Consider the following 6976-nt stretch of genomic DNA (forward strand, 5'->3'; position numbering starts at 1 on the left):
CGATAATAACTGACTTTCGCCAAAATGCCGCTTTTGAAGCTCAAAAATTCAGACGAATCTTGGAGTGTTGCGCCACGAATTGACAACACTTGGGCCAATAAAAAGTACGAAATTTTGAAAAACAACATGAGTACATATGTCGACAGCAATTTAAGCAATTCTTGATTGTTTATTTACACAATCTAATTGAATTTATCCGACCTTCATCTTACAAGATTAAAAATAGGTCAAAAGTAACCCGTTATTTAACTATGTAAATGAAATAATCGACTGAAAATCTGGCGTTTGGAAGGCGTAGTGTGGTTCTTTTCAATCTCCAAAGGATTTTTTGGGGTAATGATTCTGTGCGATTTAATTAAATTTTGAAGTTGGATAAAATGAGCTGATTTGACGGTACCGTCAGTTATTCGAAAATGTACACATTCACACGCAAACTCAATTGTTTCGCATTTTACATCCAGTCTACAGCTTATTTAACATAATATCATCTTACTGTCCATATTGAAATATCAGAAAAGAGGATTGCAGTCCTAAAATTGTTGCATTGCTCCCTCAATAGTAGATATAACAACTTGGCAGGATAGTCAACACCTCCTGATAATGATTATTTACAAAGCGTATCACGGGGTTTCTTTATTTCCATTTCGTTGAAATACTGGTTCTGTCCTGGTGTACCGGTTCACAAGGGAATTACCATTGTTCTTTCTTTGTTTAGGAGTCATTGGTTAGCTGTTGTGTATTGTTCGGTCTTTTGTATCGGCTCTTGTGAACCGGTACACGAGGACAGAACCGAAATACTTCACAACCGAACCGTGAACCAAATGTAAGCGGAATGTAACTAGTTCAGAAACATTTTGAATATATCAACAAAGTTGAAATGGTAAATTGGCCACCGTTACGATTATAAAAGCTGACGTTTCGAGCGTTAGCCCTTCGTCATTCGCTCCGACGAAGGGCTAACGCTCGAAACGTCAGCTTTTATAATCGTAACGGTGGCCAATTTACCATTTCAACTTTGTTGATATATTCAAATTATAAACGTCAGCTTTTATAAACGTAACAGTGGCCAATTTACCATTTCAACTTTGTTGATATATTCAAATTATTTTATAATCGTAACGGTAGCCAATTTACCATTTCAACTTTGTTGATATATTCAAATTAATTCGCTCCGACGAAGGGCTAACGCTCGAAACGTCAGCTTTTATAATCGTAACGGTGGCCAATTTACCATTTCAACTTTGTTGATATATTCAAATTATATCGAAACGTCAGCTTTTATAATCGTAACGGTGGCCAATTTACCATTTCAACTTTGTTGATATATTCAAATTATATCGAAACGTCAGCTTTTATAATCGTAACGGTGGCCAATTTACCATTTCAACTTTGTTGATATATTCAAATTATTTCGTTAGCCCATCATGCATCACTGCAGATGTGCAACAGAGATAAATGTAGTGTTTGAATATTTATTTACTTAAAAGAAGTTTTATAAGGGTCAAACCTGGAAAACCACGACTTTCGTTGAAATTTTTGTACTAGCCAACGTTCAATAGCTTTATATCTGTACTGTTTCTTCTCCAGAGGCTACTGTGCCTAGTTAAGTTACTCGTGCCATTAGTAAGACTATGACCCAGGTAGCACACGTTCACATTATTCACACTCATCTTTTCCCGGCCGGTAGTGGTCCAAAAAAAAACTCACGCCTGAAAATGAAACCATTTCTGCGTATCTCAGAACTCAAGAAACGCTTCCAGTAATCATTGCACCAGCTGATACAGTAGACTCGAGTGCGAGTTGGTATACCTACATCAGTCAAATACGGTACTTGCATTTTGGAAACAGTGGCTTTGAAAAATTAACTCAACTAGTTAGTTATATAGTATTCTTTCCCAAGAAGGTAGCCAAGTAAGCAGTGATCTATCCCCCTCAAATATGGTCGAGTCCAAAGCCATCAATGCATTATATGGCGAAATATCATAGAGCGTAGCTGATACGTAAGGACAAATTTAACATAAGCCTGTTGTCTGGTCAGACCAGAATGTTCACGTCCAGTGGAAAAAGACTGACATCTATATTTTACAAGAAAAAGAAAGTAAACAAACCCATGTTTTGCCTATCTCCTTAATATTTCCTTCCAAGATGATAAATTTAAGAAGTGAGTGACTACTTTTTATCGAAGTCCAAAGCCAATCAATGCTTTATATGGCGATATATTATTGAGCATGGTTTGATATATCAAAAGGAACTTGGTGCCTCGAACTTAGAGCCTCTCGTCTACCCCAAACCAAGCTATGCACTAGGCGAGGGACAAATTGTCATGGTATGTATGTTAACAGGAGGAGAGAATATGGTTGCTTGGCTAAGAATTAGTTCAACTTCGTCTTTTGGCCCGGAAAACCAAGACAAGTGGAATGGCTCTCAATCCACCTTAAACAAGCAAGAAGAGGTATAATTACTGTTTCCCGTTTTCTGGATCGTTTGTCGAAGTCACAGTGCACTCTTACTGTAGTTTTGAACGAGCAGCAGATATTCTTATAAGAAGAACGATACGCACTGCTTTTGGAGAGTTCACATCTTTTCTCTGCATGCAATTCGTTTTATGCAGTTTAGAAGGTAATTCCTGTAATTAATCAAACAATCTATAGCCATTAAAATAGTAAGGAAGAGAAAACAAATACGATTCGATCTTTCAGCGTCTTAAAAAATACTTATAAGTCATTTAAAATCCTGACCTCTATTCAAGGCAATTGTCATCTCGACCGGTTCCTTCTCACACAAAGCCCCAAGTGTTTATAGATACTCAGTGTGGTATCAGCGATTAACGATGAAAACACCCCTCTGAATTTTATTAAATAGGTTTGACTATAACTCATTTTGAAAACAACATACCGTCAACCGAAAAAAATTAAGCAAGAGTGCAGGGAAGTTGAAATCTTATCAACAGTAAAATACAGTAATATTTTAGCAGGCAGTGGTTTTAATCACCGAACTAGGTTTACCTTCGTTCTTTTTGTCCTAAAATGAGCGTTATCAAACGAAACAATAATTCACTAAATAAAAATTTAACTCAATAAGGATCGGAGTTAAATGATTGTTTGCTCGTGTTTCCTATATGTAACACTCGACCATAGTTCCTCTGGCCACGTGCTTCACAGTCCAATGTTGTATTTTTGCGGAGTTGTCGATTTCAGTGGACCTCAATTTGAATTAATTAGCGTTATCCGCACACGAGTAACATGTTTCTGAACAAGCAACATTAATTCCGCGAACGTTTGGTTCGCGGTTTGGTTGAAGACTATATTTAAACGAAGATCTCTTACGTGAAGTAATTACAGCCTCCTCTTCAACGAAATGGAAATGGAGAAACCCCGTGATACGCTTTGTAAACACTCATTATCAAGAAGTGTTGACTATCCTGCCAAGTTACATCGCTATTATGGGAGCGATGCAACAATTTCAGGACTGCAATCACCTTTTGTGATACAGAAATATGAACGTTAAGATGATATTATGTTAAATAAGCTGTAGACTGGATGTAAAGTGCGAAACAATTGAGTTTGCTTGTGAATGTGTATATTTTCGAATAACCGTGACGGCACCGTCAAATCAGCTCATTTTACCCAACTTTAAGATTTGATTAATTCGTACAGAATCATTACCCCAAAAAATCCTTTGGAGATGGAAAAGAACCACACTTCGCCTTCCAAAAGCCAGATTTTCAGTCGATTATTTTATTTACATAGTTAAATAACGGGTTACTTTTGACCTATTTTTAATCTTCTTAGAAGGGGGTCGGATAAATTCAATTAGATTGTGTAAATAAATGATCAAGAATTGCTCAAATTGCCGTCAACACATGTATTAATGTTGTTTTTCAAGATTTGGTACTTTTTATCGGTCCAAGTGTTTTCAGTTCGTGGCGCGACGCTCCGAGATTCGTCTGAAATTTTGAGCTTCAAAAGCGGCATTTTGGCGAAATTCAGTCGTCGATTTTCTTCAAAATAAATCGATATTCACTGAGCCAAACGAAGTATGCAGTGCTTTGTTTTACCATTAGGCCTACCCAACTTGAGAATATAAGCCGAATCGATTTTTTGGCTGTTGCCACAATATTTTGAAAACGTTCGATTTTTGGCCACATTTGCTCTTAAGTTTCTATAAGCTGATGTAGAAAAGAGATTGAGCAAAGTACGTTAGAGTAGAACGTCAGATAGCCAATGGTTTCCGCTAAAGTCAGCCCCCCCCCTCCCCGCCAACTCCTCCCAAACGCCACTGATAAGTGGCTTTACTCGGCTCTTTTAAGATAAAATTGCTTTGATTTCCCATTGTAAATAGAATCACTCTTTATGATCAATCCTCATAATCACAAACTGTCTACTGTGTCCATGTAACTCAATCTAAACGCCTTCCATCGCAGTAAACTTGAGTTTAATCGTTCGATTGACCTTTACTGTTCTACAGCACAATAACTAAAACCTCCGAGGTATTTAAGTTATACGAAAACTCAGTCCTCGTTTACAGTTCACATTCCACCCAAAAACTTACTTATTTCTCTATTAATGCAATAATTCAAGCCCTAGAATTTAACGACATTTTGTCGACAAAATGCCGTCTTTTTTTAGAATTGCATATCCTATCATATAATCATTTACATCGTTCTAAGATGCGCGCACGTCCCCCTAAAAGAGTGCGCAAGTCATCCAAAACCCAACCAAACTCAGATGTTCCTTTAGCTGACACAGGTTTAATCTCCAGCCTTTTCCGCACTAAGATGATTATCTTTTGATGAATGTGTTGTTTCTTTTGAAAAATACAGCTCATGTGATTTGACTACCTACTTCGCATAAGTTTGTTTTGTATAATTCATGCGATTTAAGAGCTAAGAAATAGCCAGGTATGATATAAGAGCCTAGTAAAGGTTTCCTCTCCAATCTTGCAATGGCTTCAAAAAGCGACCGGAAGTTTCCAGCTCCAAAGCCCTGCACAAGAAAAAGAGAAAAGAAGAATAAAAAAATTCACTCTGTTGCATATTCACCTGAAGAATTGAAGTTATCAATCTGATATACCAATAACAGTTCGCATCTTCAATATTGGCTACTCTCCAGCCATCCAATGTTTGTTTTACGGCACGTAACTACGGTCGTAGATTAATGTGTATTCGTTTATTGATTTAGGTCCTCTTTATTAGTTTTCCACTCAATGGGTTTTAAAAACTAATTGAAATCAACACTAAATCAAAACTCATGAATTTTAAGATATGTCTCAATCCTAAAAAAAAAAATACCGAGAAATTCCTTAAAATGTCTCTTGAAGGTTGGCAAATTGACACATTCTCTTACTTCACGTTGGAGAGAATTCCAGAAACTCGTCGCACGATATAAAAATGTGCGTTGGTCAGAAGCTGACTTATAAGCTGGGATATTCAAGTTATGCTTATATCTGGTATTACAATCATGAACGCAAGCACGTGTCTTAAATCTATGACAAAGGTAGCTGGGGGCTAACCCCTTGACACGTTTAAATGATAAAACTCCAAGTGTGTATTTCAGAAAACTGGATACAGGGAGCCACCTTAGCTCTCTTAATACCGGTGTTATGTGATCAAATTACCGCTTTCCAGTGATAATTCTACAAGCGAGATTCTGAACTTTCTGCAACTTCGAAATATTTTTCATTGAAGTATTAGACCAAACCGCAGAACAGTAATATAGCTTACTAAACACTAAAGCATTTATAACCCGTTCTAGTGTCTTAGCATCAAACAGATGCTTTACCTTATTAATCTGACATAAGCTACCTAAGCACGAAGACACTGTTTGGGTAACATGTTCATCATAGCTTAGAGTACTGTCTATCTGCAAGCCGAGATCCCGAGCAGAAGAGATGAAGTGACCTTCTTTCCAAGAAGGGTGACATGAAAATCAGCGGGCAGCCTCTGAAGCATCTGACATGTGCCCAACACCAGCAGCTTTGTTTTCTCTGGATTTATGAGAAGGCTGTTGTAACAACACCATCCGCTTACCAAACAACCTCTCACTCAAATAACACGTGTCGTGAAATATATACAAGTAATTTGATCATAATATAAAACCAGAAAATCAAGATGAAATCATATAAGATCTGTAAAAAACAAAACAAAACTCGTGAATAAATGTTACAATACAATCGTGACGCGTGACTGTTCGTGAGTTTGTAAGAATGGAAGACGATTGAAGACCAGAAGAAAGTTTTCATACAGCGAGGAGCTCCTCATAGAGCAGTTCTCCATCGATAATCGAAGTGATCCTGGATTGCATTGCGTTTGCTATGCTTCGCTCTGTGATTGGATCAGAAACCTCATGCCACCCTCTCAACGAATCGGAAACAACACAGACACCAATCACGATTTGGTCATCCGCGTTTTCCCGCGTTTTCCCGCGCTTTCCTCGCGCCTTCACTTTGAGAACTCACTGGCTCCTTAAGATATATATTTTCCATCTTATTAATGGTTGGGATGTCCTTAGCTCAGAAGTTACGATATTAAGTCGAAGTTCCTTTAGTTTTGATAGCCAGAAAAGAAGATACATCCTTAGCAATACAACACTCCTCATCAAGGACCCAACCACCCCACCCATCCTCTCTCTCACCTGGTGATTGTGCCTCTGTATAACTTCTAAAAATAGTGTTGGTCTGTCCTGCATTGGTTTTGTGAAAATCTACAGCAGGTAACCCTTGTCATCAAAATCGACCAAAATCTTCAGATCTTGAAGCTAGAACATGGAAAACAATATTCAAACAGAGCTTACTAAAATTTTTGCCCCTGGCCTAGGAAGCCTGAAACTTGCACCACCCCCCTCCCTCCACCCTCAACCTTAGTTCGTCAACAATTAAAAGTTGATTTATAATCCAAAACAGTCCCAGGTACTCATTACTACTTCTCACTACTGTCTTTCATACAATTCTTATGATTTGAGTTTGGAGAATTTAATAT

The sequence above is a fragment of the Stylophora pistillata genome, chromosome 14 (genome assembly GCF_964205215.1).
Source record: "Stylophora pistillata chromosome 14, jaStyPist1.2, whole genome shotgun sequence".
Classification (NCBI taxonomy): Eukaryota; Metazoa; Cnidaria; class Anthozoa; order Scleractinia; family Pocilloporidae; genus Stylophora; species Stylophora pistillata.